At 47.1% G+C, this 18253-nt stretch overlaps 1 long non-coding RNA gene across 2 annotated transcripts in view; it reads left to right on the top strand.

The window, feature by feature from the left end:
* The window catches only part of LOC106506439, a 36508-nt gene that overhangs the window by 7040 nt on the left and 11215 nt on the right, over nt 1-18253 (top strand). Inside the window, exons 3-4 of one of the 2 annotated variants that reach the window (XR_002342377.1) lie at nt 98-200; nt 14372-14848. This is a non-coding gene — a long non-coding RNA (uncharacterized LOC106506439). Of the gene's footprint in view, nt 1-97; nt 201-14371; nt 14849-18253 lie in introns of those variants that run through there. The other variant, XR_002342376.1, reaches the window with a different exon arrangement.

The raw sequence follows: 18253 nt of genomic DNA, 5'->3' as shown, positions 1-18253 counted from the left end.
CCTTTTGTTTTGGCCTAATGAAAAGTAGTCTAAATGTGTGGTGACGGATGCACAACTCCGTGAAAACACCGACAGTATTTGACTTGTGCATTTTCAGTGTCAACTTCACAGCACGTGAATTACGTCTCAAGAAAACTTTTTAGTGGCGGAGTGTAAACCGAACTACCAATAGTGGCTACCTCTGGGTAAAGGCCTACCGGGTGAGTTCCATGCTGCTCTTACTTATTAGCGTTTTCAGACTTTTCTGTAATAAAGACATGTCACTTGGAAGGGAGGGAGGGAGAGGAGGTGGTTTCTTTCCCTGAGAAGCAAGAAGTGGGGCCATGATCTGAGTCCCTCGGGCTTATGAGAACGACCTTCCCGGCATGTTGAAGAACATGTTTCTTTCTTTCTTTTTTTTTTTTTTTTTTTTTTTTGTCTTTTTGCTATTTCTTGGGCCGCTCCCGCGGCATATGGAGGTTCCCAGGCTAGGGGTCGAATCGGAGCTGTAGCCACCGGCCTACGCCAGAGCCACAGCAACGCGGGATCCGAGCCGCTTCTGCAACCTACACCACCGCTCACGGCAACGCTGGATCGTTAACCCACTGAGCAAGGGCAGGGACCGAACCCGCAACCTCATGGTTCCTAGTCGGATTCGTTAACCACTGCGCCACCACGGGAACTCCAGAACATGTTTCTTTAATCAGGCAAAGAACACAGTTCTTCCATGAGACGAGACTGATTTCCATGTTCATTTTACAAGACGTTGTAGGAAGATATTTGCTCGGAGTGAGTTATTGCCCATGAGGCGTCTAGATGGGACTTTCAGGGGTGCACCTGGATGGCCAGGTCACGCAGGGATGCGTTAGGATGTTCCCTGTTCAGTTCAAGTCCCTTGGATTATGTTCATTTTTTATTTTTTTTATTTTTTTCCACGGCATATGAAAGTTCCCAGGCTAGAGGTTGAATCAGAGCTATAGCTGCCTGCCTACACCACAGCCACAGCAACTCGGGATCCTTAATCTACTGAGCGAGGCCAGGGATCGAACCCACGTCCTCATGGATAGTAGTCGGGTTCATGACCGCTGAGCCAGGACAGGAACTCCCTTTGGATTATGTTTCATCCCTCTTCTGAGTGTAATATTGTGCTAGATGTATTATTAAATTCTGGAAAGGATAGCCTTCCCCACTCCAAGCATAGGCATCCCAGGTTCTGTTTAACTCGGCCCTTCCAGCTGGGAACCTGACCAAGTTTCCGAATGGAAACCTCAGTCCGTGGATGGAAATCTAATCCAGTGTGATCCCTGGCCTCGAGGCGCTCACAGGTGGTGAAGATACATCAGGTTAGAGAGGCAGATGCCCGAAACGACAGGTGTTCCCAGGTGAACGTTGGCTTCATCCTTTGTCAGCCAGGCTAGAAGGGTTTCAAGCAGAGATGTCCTGTTTATGTTGGAAAAGCCTCCCTGACTCCCGGTAGAGAGATGGACGGGTGTTGGGGGAGCCTGGAGGGAGGGAGGCTGCCTGCACTGAGGCCATTGCTAGGAAATACCACCTATTCAACAGCTGAATGCGCCAGTTCCTTCCAGCAACAATACGGGGCTTTTGGAGTTCCCATTGTGGCTCAGTGGTTAATGAATCCGACTAGGAACCATGAGGTTGTGGGTTCAATCCCTGGCCTCACTCAGTGGGTTAAGGATCGGCCATTGCTGTGAGCTGTGGTGTAGGTCGCAGGTGCGGCTTGGGTCCTACAGTGCTGTGGCTCTGGCGTAGGCCAGCGGCTACAGCTCTGATTTGACCCCTAGCCTGGGAACCTCCATATGCTGCAGGAATGGCCCTAGAAAAGGCAACAACAAAAAGAAGAAAGAAAGAAAGAAAGCAATACAGGACTTCAAACAGTTTATCACAGCCCTCAGCACCTTCCAAGGGTCTATCTCGTGCTGTTTTTGCAGCCCCCTCAGTGGCCGAGGCCTGGGCCACCTGCCCATCTGAGGCTCTAAGTTCTGAGAGGGGCTCAGGACCTTGCTGCCCAATGGAAACTCGGGTGCTGTTTCCAAAAGAAGGGGCAGTCCTTGCCGGTTAACCAAAAAAGAAAAGCGTTCACTATAGAGGGCTGAAGAAACGGCTTTCTGTTCTAAAACAAACCGTTTTTAAAAGTGAAATCCTGCTGCCACCCACCTCTCGTGCTGGGGTCGTCTCGGTGCCCCTGCCTCTAGCCAGGGCTCTGGGCGGCATCGGCCTTGCTGTTCCCTGACCATCGGCTCCTCCAGGTTTTCCTCAGAGGACTTAAAAAGCTCTGACGTTGGGCGTTCCCATCAAGGCGCAGCGGAAACAAATCCAACTAGGAACCACAAGATTGTGGGTTCAATACCTGGCCTCGCACAGTGGGTTAAGGATCCAGTGTTGCTGTGGCTGTGGTGTAGGCTGACGGCTTCAGCTCTGATTCAAACCCTAGCCTGGGAGCCTCCATGTGCCTCAGGTGCGACCCTAAAAAGAAAAAACAAAACCAAAAAAACCCCTGAGGTTGGTCAAGTGGTCAATGCCTTGCAGTTCAGCTCCAGCCCCCTGTGGCCGCCTGAGAGGACTTAGTTTCCCAAGGGAGTTCCCGTCGTGGCTCAGTGGTTAACGAATCCTACTAGGAACCATGAGGTTGCAGGTTGGATCCCTGGCCTCACTCAGTGGGTTAATGATCCGGCGTTGCCATGAGCTGTGGTGTAGGCCAGTGGCTACAGCTCCAATTCGAACTCTAGCCTAGGAGCCTCCATATGCCGCAGGTGTGGCCCTAAAAAGACAAAAAGACAAAAGGAAAATAAGACAGATTCTCAGAGTTCCCGTTGTGGTTCAGAGGAAAACGAACCCAACTAGTTTCCATGAGGGTGTGGGTTTGATCCCTGGCCTTGCTCAGTGGGTTAAGGATCTGGTGTGGCTGTGGTGTAGCCCAGCAGCTGTAGCTACAATTTGACCTCTAGCCTAGGAACCTCCATATGGTGCAGGTGAGGCCCTAAAAAAAGAAAGATAAAAATAAAAAATACAGATTCTCAGGAGGGCCAGGGGCACCATTTATAACCCCTCCCAGCCTGCAGGGGCAATTCTGGGCCCCACATCAACTTAGGAATGTGTGCTGGAAAGATTTGTCCTAGGAGGCCCTCTCTTTGGTTTGTAGGCCTGCACATTCTGTTAAAAACAAAAACAAAATTCAGCCGAGCAAATCTGAGGATATCATTGGCTTCGTTAGGCGATTTCATGAATCAATTGGTCAGCATCCCATCTGGTGAGGAGAAGGGGCTCCGAGGCCTTGTGCAAAAGGAAGGTTTTTCAAGGCAGAAGGGAGGGGCGGGGGAGCCATCAGCCAATGAAGACAAAGGGCTGACTTTAGGCTGGGGTGGCGTCTTCGGTGGGGAGGGGGAAACGGCGACGGTTTCGCAGGGGGGATTTTCTTCCTCTGGGACGGACGAGGGGGCAACCAGGGCGCACGGGGCAGGTTGGTTTATTAGTGCTGACCGGAAAATTCTGGTTGTTTGAGATTACAATTCTGGTGAAGGTCGAAACTGCATTTCAGTCAGGTATTAAATCCAGGTTGGGTACCCTGGGTTTTAGCACAAGCGATGCCATTTGGAGCCTGTGTTTATTTGGTTTGATAATACAGTTCCTGGATCATGATGGAGGGGGGGGCTTCTGAATGTTTCTGTAAGCTCAGGAAGGGATGGAGCATCCTTGCATGTCTCCCTTGCAAGCCCGACGTGGCCCCTGACTCTAGAAAGACCTGGAATATTTCGAGAGTCTCCACCTTCAGAGAAACTCCAGACAGTACAGGGATGGGGGACGCGCCTCATCAGTTTCGTTCAATCGGACACCGTGTGTGCACAGAGACCCTCCGGTCAATGTTGCGTAACCGTAGCCTCATCAGTCATCTCTGATAAGAACAATCGTAATAAAAATATGATGAGGGCAACTATCATGGTCACGACGGTCGTCAGGACAAAAGCGGTAACAATTTTAGTTAAACAAGGAAATGGAAAATACGTACCTACTCAGAGCATTTCCCTCTGGGCCACTTGGGGGGGGGTGATTTAGCCTCCTTCTCCGCCTTGAGCATGTACAACTGCACTACCTGGGGAGGAAATTTGTAATTTTTAAAAACCATTTAAAAAATTGTTTGCACGGAGTTTCTGTCATGGCTCAGTGGTGAACGAATCCGACTAGGAACCATGAGGCTGCGGGTTTGATCCCAGGCCTCGCTCGGTGGGTTAAGGATCCGCCATTGCCATGAGCTGTGGTGTAGATGGCAGACACAGTTCGAATCCTGCGTTACTGTGGCTGTGGTGTAGGCCGGCGGCTACAGCTCTGATTCGACCCCTAGCCTGAGAACCTCCATATGCCGCGGGAGCGGCCTCAGAAAAGGCAAAAGGTCAAAAAAAAAAAAATGTGTTTGCTACGTTGTATCGGCGTCTTCCAGCAGAACTTCCAACTGGGAGTCAGGCTGAGAAAGCACAGCAGCTCGGCAGAGGCCTGCGGGAGGCGGCAGCTCAGGGGTCAGGGCAGGTTCTCGTGGGGCCGAACGGGTCAGAGATCCTCCAGGAGAGCAAGGTGGCTTTTCTAGACGCGTGTCCTCAGGAAGCCGACAGCTGAAGGCCAAGGGGAGATACAGAAAGCTGAGCCCGGAGGCTTCGCAAGTCTGGGGCAGAGGCTGGGTCAGCCAGGGCCTGGCCGCTCCCCTCAGGGCCTTGCGGCCTGGAACTGCTCCTTGCTGGACGGCTCCATCCCGCCTGATCCTCCCAAAGATTCAAACCAAAGATGTTTATCCCCGCATGAGGGCTCTGGGGGAAACGAACTCCAGGAGACTCTAGAATCTGGATTTTGCGAAACAGACAGCAACCCAGTTGAACCAGAAAGCCTTCTGTGCCTGCGCCATTCTGTGGTTTAAAATCTTGGGTCGGTTGCTGTTACTGAGTACACCTGGGATTGCAAATACCAAGTGGCTCAAATTTCAGTGAAACCCTCTCTCCACACACAGCCAAGCTGCCCACCTCCAGGGGGCACCCTTGGCCTTGCTTTCTGCCTGAGCAGTATTCTTTGTGTAATTCCAAGGGGCTCCATCCACATAGAATCTCACTGCTGGCGCCCCCTAGCGTTGTGCAGCATGTTAGCCCAGCTTCTTCCAATGGAGCCGCTTGGACAGCTCTTGGCAAAGGAACCGTCAGAAATTCCTCTCAGAAACTCCTGGCTGACTTTCCCTCACAGCCCATTGACAAGAACTGGGTCACTTGCCCGTTGCTGAATCACTGGCAAGCAGTGGAATTCCCAGTGTAATTTAGCTAATTAGGAATCACATGCCAGGGCTGTGGTCGGACCCACTTCCTCCCTGAAGCACATGATCCCCCAGTCCTGGGAGGAGGCGGATGGGGGGGGCTGGTGACCCAACAGCATCTGCCGCACTGTTTCTGTTTCTTTGTTCGTGTTTGCTTATTTCCTCTACTCTTCCATTATGGTTTATTACAAGATACTGCTTATAGTTGCCTGGGCTCTACAGCAGAACCTTGTAGTTTGCCTCTGCTGGTCCCAAACTGCCAATCTCTCCCTCCCCTATCCCCCTCCCCCTTGGCAACCGCAAGTCTTTTCTCTGTATCTGTGAGTTGTCTGTTTCATAACATTCATTTGCGCCATGCTTTGCTTCTAATCATCAGCGTTTCCTAAAAGATGGGGGCCAGGGTCCCCTAAAGCACCTGTCCAGTAAGGAGCATGGACTCCGGGAGGTGGGAGCCCCCCATGGTTAAAAGAATAAATACAGCAATTGTGGGAGAAAGATGTCACAGCTACCATCAGCCTCCCACAAAGTTCAGAGTGGCTCTCGCACACCCACTCTGTGCTGTCTGGGAGAACAAACGTCAGAGGCCGCTTGGATAGCCTGGCCGTGGCGGGATCTCTGCCGGAACACGGAGGCAATTTAAGAAGGGCCCAGGCTGTAGAATTAGGTGGACCTGAATTTGAATCCTGGTTTTGCCATTTACTAGCTAGGTAACATTAGAAATGTTATGCAGCTTCTCTAAGTTTTAGTTTAGAAGTAGAGATGATAACAGAGTTCCCTGGTGGCTCAATGGACTAAGAATCCCATGTTGTCACCGCTGTGGCTCAGGTCGCAGCTGTGGCATGGGTTCAAGTCCTGGCCCAGGAAATTCTGCATGCTGTGGGCATGGCAAAAAATAATGATAAACTTAAAATTTGTTTTAAAAAGTAGAGATGGAGTTCCCTTCGTGGTTCAGCAGTTAATGATCCCAACTAGCATCCATGAGGTTGTGGGTTCAATCCCTGGCCTTGCTCAGCAGGTTAAGGATCCGGCATTACCACAAGCTGTGGTGTAGGTCGCAGACACAGCTTGAATCTGGCGTTGCTGTGGCTGTGGTGTAGGCCGGCGGCTTTAGCTCCGACTCAACCCCTAGCCTGGGAACTTCCATATACCATGAGTGAGGCCCTAAAAAGCAAAATATGTAAATAAATAAATAAAAATTAAAAAGTGGAGATGATAATACCTACCTCATAAGATTGTTGTGAAGTTTTGTTTCCAGTAGATAATGTCTCTATGGGAGTTCCCCTTGGGGCTCAACAGAAATGAACCCAACTAGTATCCATGAGGATGCAGATTCGATCCCTGGCCTCACTTAGTTAAGGATCCAGCATTACTGGGAGCTGTGGTGTAGGTCATAGATGCCACTTGGATCTGGCGTTGCTGTACCTGTGATGTGGGCCGGCAGCTGTGGCTCCGATTCGCAACCCCTAGCCCGGGAACTTCCATAAGCCGCAGGTGAGGCCCTAAAAAAAATAATGTCTCTAGCACATAATAGGTCCTCATTCAATGACTCTCAAACTTTGAGATTCTTAACAGTCGACTGAGAGTCTAGCTAAGCATGCAGATTCCTGGTCCTCGCCCCCCAGACACTCTGACTGCATCTGAGCCCAGTAATCTGCATTTTCCACACCAACCCAGCGGATGCTGATGTAAGTGAATCACTGGCACCCAGCACACTCCAGCTGGTGGTGTTATCGTGTCGTTAGAAGGAAAATCTGAGCAGGCCGAGCAGATCTCGTGTAATAAGAACATTCATCTTAATTATAATTTTCTGTCTAGAATTCCATTAAATTAGCTGCATACCATTAAAAAGAATTAGATCTGCAGTATTTGAGGTGTGCCAAGGGCCTGTAGGTAAATGCTGAATAATTCCAGGGCACTCTCTTTGCACAGGGAGACCAAGCACAAGGACCTGGGGGCGGAAGCCCTTCCCCAGGGGAGGAAGGCAGCCACCTCGACCTTTGCAGCCCAAATAAAACTCTTACTAAAATTACCAAGCCTCCCATTTTCAGCAGACAACCTCCGGTCTAGATTTCTATTTTTTTTTTTTTTTTTTTTAGGCAAGAAATAGCTTTATTGAGATAGGACATTTGTGAGAGATGCAAGCTGGCAGGCAGGAAAGGAGGCTCTGCCCGGTCTAGATTTCTAAAGCATTGTCCCCCACCCCCACCCCCCAGGCTCTGTATTTCTGTCCGTCCAGCTGACTTCCTGCCCCAGGAAAGGTAAAGAGCCAGGAAGAGCAAAGGTGAACCTCTCCCTTCCCTCTTCCCTTCCCCCACCCCCAGCAATTTCGGCTCTGCTGATGGTCTCGGATATAACACTGCTTATTTCCTGTTTCCAGTCTCTTGACCTCCACAAGCACAGAGCGCTCCCCTGAAATCCCTGCTACTGCCTGTTATTGCAAAACTAGATTAGAAAACATATTGCAGAAGCTGGGACTTGGAGCAGAAGCGCAGGGAAGAGCAGAGTCAGTCCAGCCAGCATCTGAGAGTTGAAGAGGGAATTTAAGGACAGAGCCGAGCTGGAGGTTGGGGAGGGGGGGTAGGGCGGGTGGGGAAGTGAAGTTCGTAGGGATGGGAGGGCTTGAGGAGGAAAGGGCTGGAGCCGAAGCCATCTCTGACGGTGCTCATCCTGCCTGGCCGAGGGAGTCTTGGCATCAGGCAAAGGCATGACGAAATGTGGTCTAGATGAGAGCCATCAGCTGCTCTCTTTCCAAAGGGCAAACCAAGGCGAAAACGAAATGAGAGGAGGGGAGCTCCCAAAGCTGATCTGTTCGAATCATTTGGGGTGCTGCTTAAAATACCCATTCCCAGGCACCACCCGACTCCCTTCCCCAGCAATTTGAATAATTAGACAGATTCGGTACTCCTGGTTTAGGGGTTCCCTGGTGGCTGGTGGCCTTTTGGGGGCAATGGCATTTCTTCTGTAGATTTTTCCAAGGAGTTAATGTCTTTTTCACAGTTCACTAATGACATATTCATAGGCCTTAATCCTCACAGCTCGGGCCATTTGAAGATCACCCTAGGTCCTCAGACCCTGCGTTTTGGAGCGTCTCACATCACAACAAACACGCTAAGACGGACACACACCCCACTTTGAAAAGGATTTTATTATAGTACTGTGGAAAGTAGCATAATGTCCTTTCTATCAAAGGACATCTTGGTGACTCCATTTTGCTCCGGTTTCACCTTCCTGGACGCCCCCCCTCCCCCTGCTCCCGGGAACAATATGTTTCAAATGAGCCGACCGAGAAGGATGTGCGCCCTGACCTGACCCATGGGAAGGGGACAGGTCCATCGCCTGCGTTAGGGATGAGCAGGGAGGGTCTTTCCTTCTTTGCACGCGCTTTTGGAGCCCCCTCGCCCTTCTGCAGAAGTGAAGAGCCTTGTCGAGGCCTCCCCGTGCTCACGTGTCTCATTTTCTGACACTGATGATCCAGCCATCTCCCCAACAGTACTTTGAAATTTTCTGGTGTGCTCACGTTATTTAATTTAGGGTCAGCCGTCCTTTCTTGGAGATCATCTAGATACTCAGGAATTTTTGCAAAGTAAAAAAACCTAATTTTGTAATGTGCTAAGAATTTCAAAAACACTAAATTTAACTACTAAAGGAGCGGATCTAAAGTTATACTTTCAGGCATTTAGTTGTATTCTTATTAATTTTGACTTTGAAGCTTTATTTGCATCAGTTAGGTTTAATTCTCCATCCCAGGTCTCCACCACTTCGGGGGCGTCTGGAGGAGCCTTTGGCTCTGGCGCCAATGGTGTCTAAGGGACCAAATCCCAGCCAGCAAAAGCTCTGTGATGTAATCCTGCCTCGGAGATGAGATAAACCCCACCAAGTGGTTTCTGTAATCACACAGCTACTCAGAGGCAGAGAGAGGACAAAAAGCCAGGTCTTCCTATTCTTCCCACTGGCAACAGAGGAAAAACTAAACAACTTCTGAGCACACTTACCTCTTTAGACAGCTGTTGTGCAAGGCTCATGGGAGATGGCATCAGAAGCCTAAAGGTGGGCACAAAGTAGGCTTGAAAAAAGATGGGGGCGTCCCATTGTGGCCCAGCGGAAACGAATCCGAATATTATCCATGAGGATGCGGGCTCGATCCCTGGCCTCGCGCAGTGGGTTAAGGATGCTAAGGATCTGGGGTGGCCGTGAGCTGTGGTGTAGGTCACAGACTCGGTTTGGATCTGGTGTGGCTGTGGTGTAGGCTGGCAGCTGTAGCTCTGATTCGACCCCTAGGCTAGGAACTTCCATATGCCACAGGTGCGGACCTAAAAAGAAAAAAAAATAGGCTTGAAAATAGGGAGAAGTCAAGACTCAGTGAAAACAATAACAGATGAACTTAGAGCTTGCTGATCACGTGGTTTTGGCCAATACCTACCGATTCATTAAATATCTTTTTTTCTTTTTCTTCTGTAAGTATAATTGATTTATAATATTGTGTCAGTTTCAAGCATACAACAAAGTAATTTGGTTATATATCTGTTATATACATACATATTTATCTTTTTTTTTCCATTCTAGTTTGTTACAAGGTATTGAATAGCTCCCTGTCCTATGCAGTAAATCCCTGTTGTTTATTTTATATATGATAGTGTGCATCTGTTAATCCCATACTCCCAATTTGGTAACGTAAGTTTGTTTTCTATGTCTGAGAGTCTGCTTCTGTTTTGTAAATAAGTTCATTTGTACTATTTTTTAGATTCCAAAATAAGTGATATCATAGAAAATTGTGTTTCTGTCTGACTTAACTTCACTCAGTATGACAATCTCTAGATCCATCCATGCTGCTGCAAATGGCATCACTCTAGTCTTTTTTATGGCTGAGTAATATTCCATTGTATATATGTACCACATCTTCTTTTCCATTCTCCTAATTTATCCCTCCCTCCTCTCCCGCTTCATCAATCATAAGATTGTTTTCTAGTTTCTGTCTATTTTAACAATAAATGATTGGGAACAACTAAATATATGCACCATTAAAGGACTAGATAAATTATGGCACACACATACAAAAACATACTTTACAGCACATTTTTAAAATGAAGAGTCACATGTACTAATGTTGAATGATTGTGGAATGTTGATGTTTAAGTGAAAAGTCCTGAAGAGGATGCGTAGTATTATTACATTCATATCTAAGTGTGAGAATACTGGTACTTACATGCTTGCCTCTGCGTTAAGGATCTCTGAAACAACTCGCGTTAAAACACGGGTGAGAGGTCCTTGGGGGCTGGAGGGCAGGAATGGAAGGAAATTTAATTTTGATGCTCTGTGCTTTTGTACTCTTTGATGACATACGCTGCTTATTGTATTCCTTTTATAGCAGCTTTATGAAGGTATACTTGACAATGCCACAAATCACATCCTTTATGATTTCAGGGGTCGTTACTCACAGTGTATTCAGAGTTTGCGACCACCACCACCATCTAACTTCAGAACATTTTCATCATCCCCAAAAGTAACCCCCTACCCATTGGCAGCCACTCCCATTACTCCTGACTCTTAGCCCCTGGCAACCGGGAATCTCTTTTCTGTCTATAGATTTACCGATTCTGAAAATTTCACATAAATGGAATCACACAATATGCGGCCCTTTTAATGTGGCTTCTTTCCCGTGGCAGAATGTTTTCAAGGTTCGCCCACGTGGTTGCATGTATCACTCCTTCCTTCCTCTTCACAGCAGAGTGCGAGGCCCTTGTATGGATGTTCTGATTTTCCAGGGCCACTGTAATTATGAGTCTGTTGACTTTTCAAACCTACTGAGGAGCTGGAGGGGGTCGGAGGTTGGGAATAGGGCTGGTTAAAACTCCACGGATCTTGCTGTTCTTACCAAGATTCAGCCTTTTTTCTTGAATAAACACCCCTGACATTGTTGCAAGCCTTTGGTTAATGTCTAGAGTTCTGGAAAAGTGGTTTTGACTATTTTTGACAGTGTTCTTGTCGCCTTTATAGAGACTGGATTTTCAGAGGCCATTACCCTGCCATTCCAAAGTGCTTCTTGAAATTACCAACTTTAATCATAAATAAGTCTTTTCAAGAGTGAATAGGAGGAGAGATCATGAAAATTTAATGATGTCTTATATATAAAACAGTGAATCTAATGCCTGCAGTCTGGTAAATGCTCAGGATTGAAAACAGCAGCTGTCCTGTGCCCATGGTCAGGGTTACTCCTGGCTGACCCTGAGCAGTTGGCTGGCACAGCGAGGACCAGACCACCCATCTCCCATCTTCCAGCCTGAGGCCTCTGTGCACGCACAGCCCTGACTCTCCCACCTCACTACAGATAAGCCTCAACGCAAGAGGCTCTTGGAGCATCTTAAGTATGTCAGCCCCATCTCCAGGTGTAATATTCAGTACAATTTTAAGACATAGCATAATAAAATGTGTAAGAATTTTTTTTCTTTTTCTTTTTGTCTTTTCTAGGGCCACACCAGAGGCATATGGAGGTTCCCAGGCTAGGGGTCTAATCTGAGCTGTTGCTGCCTGGCCTACGCCACAGCTCACAGCAACACCGGATCCTTAACCCATGAGCAAGGCCAGGGATCGAACCCGCAACCTCACGGTTCCTAGTCAGATTCGTTAACCAATGAGCCACGACGGGAACTCCAGAAATTTTAATTCCAGTGATGCAAATTTAGTAGCCAGGACAATCAACAGAAAGCACATTATTTTCTCCTGCTTTCAGTTTTCATTCAAATGCAATGGATGAGTTCCCTTTGTGGCTCAGCTATTAACAAACCCGACTAGGATCCATGAGGATACAGGTTTGATCCCTGGCCTTGCTCAGTGGGTTAAGGATCTGGTGTTGCCATGAGCTGTGGTGTAGGTCGCTGATGTGGCTTGGATCCTGTGTTGCTGTGGCTGTGCTATAGGCCGGTGGCTACAGCTCCGATTCAACCCCTAGCCTGGGAACCTCCATAGGTTGCGGGTGCGCCCTAAAAAGCAAAAAAAAAAAAAAAAAATGCGATCGACTCCCCCATGGAACATCTCCAGATACCCCACCCCACCCCACTCAGCCCTCCCTCATCACAGGAGACGCACTGCAATTCCAGGGGTGCATCTCCCCACCACTTGGGTCCAAGTAGAGTCTGGAGCTGCCCGTGCCAGGGCCTCAATCCCTGGGAGCCTCACTGGGGTCCTGATGGGGCAACAATGGCATTTTTCTCGGCTCCATCTGGACTCTCTCTCTTTGTAGCTTCAAGGAGGCAGGGCCTCTGCAGTAGGGAGGTAGAGTGATCAATAGAGAACAAGTTTTGGGTCAAGCAGCGCTAAGGTCAAAGCCCAAGTTCACTATGTTTTTAATGATAGTTGATTTAGTGTCGTGTCAATTTCTGCTGTACAGCCTAGCGACCCAGTCGTGCATATATTCTTTTTCTCATCCTATCTTCCATCATGTGCTACCCCAGGAGATTGGACATAGTTCCCTGTGCTGTACAGCACAACCCCATCTCTTATCCCTTCCAAATGTAACGGCTTGTGTCTGCCAGCCCCAAACTGTCCATCCCACTCCCCCCCCCCACTGCCGCCCCCGCCCCTGCAACTACAGTTCTGCTCTCTTTTTCTGTCCATGATCTGTTTCTGTTTTGTAGATGGGGTCATTTGTGCCATGTTTTAGATTCCGCATAGAGGTGATATCCTATGGTATTTGTCTTTCTCTTTCCAACTTCTTCACTCAGTATGAGACTCCACTAGTTGCATCTATGTTGCTGCAAATGGCATTATTTTGTCCCTTTCATGTACTCCACTGTATATATGCACCACATCTTCTTAATCCATTCATCCGTCGATGGACATTTAGGTAGTGTCCATGTCTTGGCTATTGTGAATAGTGCTGCAATCAACATAGGGGTACATGTATCTTTTTGGTTTTTGTTTTTTGGTTTTTTTTGTCTTTATTTTTAGGACCCCCCCCCCCCCAGCATATGGAGGTTCCCAGTCTAGGGGTCCAACTGGAGCTACAGCCGCTGGCGTACACCACAGCCACAGCAACACAGGATCTGAGCTGTGTCTGCAACCGACACCAGAGCTCACCACAACGCCAGATCCTTAACCCACTGAGCAAGGCCAGGGATCGAACCCACATCCTCATAGATACTGGTTGGGTTTGTTAACTGCTGAGCCACAATGGGTACTCCTGTATCTTTTTGAATGAGAATTTTGTCCAGATATATGCCCGGGAGTGGGATCGCTGGGTCATATGGTAAATTTAGTTTTCTGAGGTACCTCCATACTGTTTTCCACAGTGGTTGCACCAATTTACATTCCCACCAACAGTGTAAGAGGGTTCCCTTTTCTCCACAGCCTCTCCAGCATTTGCTATTTGTTGACTGTCAATGATGGCCATTCTGACCGGTGTGAGGCGGTACCTCATTGTAGCTTTGATTTGCACTTCTCTAATAATCAGTGATGTTGAGCATTTTTTCATGTGCCTATTGGCCAACCATATGTCTTCTTTGGAAAAATGTCTATTTAGGTCTTCTGCCCATTTTTCGATTGGGTTGTTTGGTTTTTGTTGTCGTCATTGTTCCCGTTTCTCTCCTTACCGGGTATGTGATTTGGACACGGTTCAAACCTCTCTGATCCTCTGTCTCCCTCGCTTACGAAATGGGGGATAAAATTACCTTCTTTGTCATTGTGAGGAGTGGAAGGTACATATGTCGAGCGCCTGGTATACAGTAGGTGCTCAATTCATAGCAGCAATTATTATAGCAGCAGCCAGGTGTGGGTGAAGGCTGCAGCGCTCCGGTAAAGAGGCCATTTCTGACTCACCTGAAAGTCCTGGATTTTTATATTTGGCTTCAAAACATTTCTTCCTTCTCCTCTCTCTTATCCAAACCTAATAAACTCTGCAGGCACAGAAAGGAACACTGACGTTGCCCCTCTATGGTTTGTGGCTCCAAGAAAAAAGCACTTGACCTTCACAGCCCCTTGATTTTAACTCTGGAAAAGCTGCCCTGAAGGTTCGGCTTGTCCGTCCTGCCTGTGATGGTCTTAGCCTTCGGGGAGGGTGAATCCCTGAAAAAGCACACGTTTTTCTCCTTTTAGCAGCTCCAAGAACAGGACCATGAAAGACTCACTTACAAGGGGGAGAGTGGAGCGGACCAATGTTCGACAAAGCGTGCGCCTGGTTAGACACTTCTCCTGGATGGGGTCAGCAACGCTTTTTAAATTTTGAATGGCTCCAACCTCATCTGGACCCCAAATTGCCCTTTCTTCCTTCTCCAGCTCTGCCCTTGAAAGCACGGAAACAGAAATCAATTTCGAGAAGAACTTGCAGTCTTGCTGCTTAAATATAACATTACATAAGTACTTTGTTACTCTTCATTAAAACCCACTAGTCCTGGAATTTGGGTCCTTCTGTACACATGGGCAAAAAAGACGGATATAGCATCCAAAACAGAAGTCCAGAAAAATGCATCAAATACTGGAATTAACAAATAGAGCCCAGGAATCCAGTGTACTGGAAGTTTCTTTTCAATTTGCAATTGGTTATCAATTTTTCCCACCGTCCTCCTGGAAAAACCTGAAACCTGTGAGGAGCACTTCACTGGAGTTGTAAAGTCTAAGATTGAGCTTGTATATATTTACGGCTCACGTTGTTTCTCTTTAAAACAAATTTAGGAGTTCCCATTGCGATGCGGTGGGTTAAGAATCCAACTGCAGCAGCTCGGGTTGCTGAGGAGGCAGGGGTTTGATCCCCAGCCCAGGCACAGTGGGTTAAGGATCCAGCGTTGCCACGGCTGTGGTGTAGGCTGCAGCTGTGGCTCAGATTCAATCCCTGGCCAGGGAACTTCCATGTGACAAAGATGCAGCCAAAATATATATCTGTATAATTTATATATTAAATATATATATATGTAATTTATATATATAATGCAAATATATAAAACAAGTGATTTGTGATGCTCAGGGAGAGTACAGGACGCTGGCATAGAGCAGTTACCAGTCACCCTGCTGGCTTCTGCTGCCGGCATATTGCTTCATGTTGTCCTCAGATATTAAGCTTGCTTCTGCCCATTGGGTGATCTCTTTTCAGGAAGTTACTCTTCCTGCTGAGTGGAGAGCAACAAAACACCCTCCCATCCGAGGCCCAGGCGGACTCAGAGGGAGACAGAAGCTGCCAAGCAGGAGAGGAGGCAGTGTTTCCAGGAGGAGACCTAGCAGCAGCAGGCATTTCTACGGAGCTTTTGGAGGGAACCAAAGACTAGTCTTTGAAATGTGAATTCTGAGAAAGCATATTCTCCAAAATACAAAATCAAGACTAACCTACAAGACTAACTTACAAGAGGAGTTCCCGTTGTGGCTCAGTGGTTAACGAAACCAACTAGCATCCATGAGGACGCAGGTTCAATCCCTGGCTATGTTCAGTGGGTTAAGGATCCGGCATTGCTGTGGCTGTGGTGTAGGCTGGTGGCTACAGCTCCGATTGGACCCCTAGCCTGGGAACTTCCACGTGCCTCGGGTGCAGCCCTAAAAAGACAAAAAAAAAAAAAAAAAAAAAAAAAAAGACTAATCTGCAAGAAAGTAATGTCCTAGCACTGAACAGAAGAGGGTCTGAGGGCAGCGGACAAAATACACACATGTGCATGCACCCACATGTGCCCACACACACGCACACAAGCGTATGACATTTTACTGAACAAGAACAGTTTATGTCTGAGCCATCCCTGACCTGATAATGCCTTTCAGCACTAGTTCCCATTTTTTTTATTGTTATTTTTTAATGATTTTTATTTTCTGTTATAGTTGATTTACAGTGTTCTGTCAGTTTCTACTGTACAGCAAAGTGACCCAGTCATATATGTACATATTCTTTTTCTCACATTATCCTCCATCCTGTTCCATCGCAAGTGACTAGATATAGTAGTTCACATTTTTTCAAAGTGATCAACAAATTGCACCTTCACAAGCATAGGCTGATTCACTGGTCGGGGCCCCCGACTTTGAAAGCACCAGGGTTTTTTTTTTGTTCCATCTTCATTTTATCACCTTCTAACTAAGTACAAGGTAATGAAAAGTTATTCTTTTATTAATTCCAGCAATAATTGTATTAATTATTCAAGTACAGCAAATTTTAATACTGCCTCAAGTTTAGCTTTATTTCAAAGGACGAGGCTGTTTTATACTTCTTTTTTTTTTTTTTTTTTTTTTTTTTTTTTGGTCTTTTTAGGGCCACACCTGTGGCATATGAAGGTTCCTAGACTAGGGGTCTAATCGGAGCTGTAGCTGCCGGCCTACACCACAGCCACAGCAATGCGGGATCCGAGCCACGCTGTGACCCACACTGCAGCTCACAGCAACGGCAGATCCTTTAACCCACTGCAAGGGGCCAGGGATCGAACCCGCATCCTCATGGATGCTAGTCAGATTTGTTTCCGCTGAGCCACGAAGGGAACTCCTATTTTATACTGTTATTGAGTGAACCTCATCGAACTTTGTCCTCAGGATTGCTTGCTAATGAAGTTTGCTTAAATATCAAGGTCTATTGTCTTGAATTTGCAAACAAAGTATTGAAATGATTAATCCCACACAAATCACACTTAGAACAAATAACATGAGCAGTAGTAGCTAACATCTATCGAGCCTCGCTTCTGTACTGGGCACTGTGCTAAGTAATTGACAACTTTTACTGTTCGGGCCCAGGGCAGGTGCCGCAAACTGCCTGAATCGCACATTTCTCCCACGTGGTCCGTGTGCTCCCTGGAGCGGGAGATAGAAAGACATCCTTGTCACCAGGGATGGGGGTTCCGGGCTGAGAAGGCTGTAGAAACAAACCTTGCTGCTTCGTTACTGATTTACTACCCAAGCGCGAACTTTGCTTAAATTCCTCGCGAATTAAGCACCCAAACCTAAATTTCTTTGTCCCGTCAATTCTTTTCAAACGTACTGTTTCTTTATCCTAAAAGCCGCCTGCCCGAGCCATGCCCGAGGTCCCCTTTCTATGAGACCTCTGTGCGCACGAATTAAAATCTGTTTCTTTTTCTCCTGTTCATCTGTCCTATGTGTATCTATTGTAAGTCCAGCCACAGAAGTCAAGAGGGTTCCCCTCCCCCAAATTACCATCTTTAATCTGCACTAGAACGTTCTTAGATGTGGACTATCATTACCTCCATTTTTCTAGTAAAAATTGGAGTGTCTGGGAGATTAAATAATGTGCCCACAGTCCCACAGCTGGCAGGAGGCAGAGTTGGGATTTTAACTCAGTCTGGGTCTAGAACTGGAACCCTGAAACTTCTAGAACCAAACAAGAGTTTTGCCCTGTCAAACCCAACTGATTTGATTTCATCAAAACATCACCCCTCATGTTAAATTAATGTTATTCGTCTGAATTTTATTGGTTTGGTCATTTCGTTTTTATCTAAGTTTATCTTGGTTTTAAAATGAGATCTCCCAGTATGCGGATTCTGTACCTAGTTTTAGCTTGTTCCGATTTAAGCAGCTTCATAAAGAATAATGCAGGGTGACATAGGATATCTGCAGGAAACGTTTCCTTCAAACAAGGTCCATCCTTGGCATGTTTTACAAACCCCCTTGTACAAGGAGAGCAGCAGCTCCTCGCCTCACAAAGCCTCGTCTCCTGTCCATTGCGAACTCTTGCACATTAAAGCTGAAAATTCACCTGCTTTCTCGTTCATTTTCACAGCGCCTTTTCTCCAGAGAGTTTAAGGAAGAGTATGGAAAATTTTTGACACATTAAGATGTTCCATTATACTCTCAACATCCTAAGGGTTGGGAGGAGTTACTCAAATCGCATTAACAATGGCCCGGCCTTCTGGAGTACTTTTCCTCTCAATATGACAAAACGCTTTGAGATAACTTTTACCACATTTATCTTCTCATATCCTGAGGAAACAGGCTGCGGAAAGTCGCTTTGTCACAGCCTCACAAATGGAGGCTCTGAGGTGCGGCGAGGTTAAATAAATCACA

The sequence above is a fragment of the Sus scrofa genome, chromosome 1 (genome assembly GCF_000003025.6).
Source record: "Sus scrofa isolate TJ Tabasco breed Duroc chromosome 1, Sscrofa11.1, whole genome shotgun sequence".
Lineage (NCBI taxonomy): Eukaryota > Metazoa > Chordata > Mammalia > Artiodactyla > Suidae > Sus > Sus scrofa.
The sequence above is the reverse complement of the archived record's forward strand: the minus strand, read 5'-3'. Positions and strand labels throughout refer to the sequence as shown.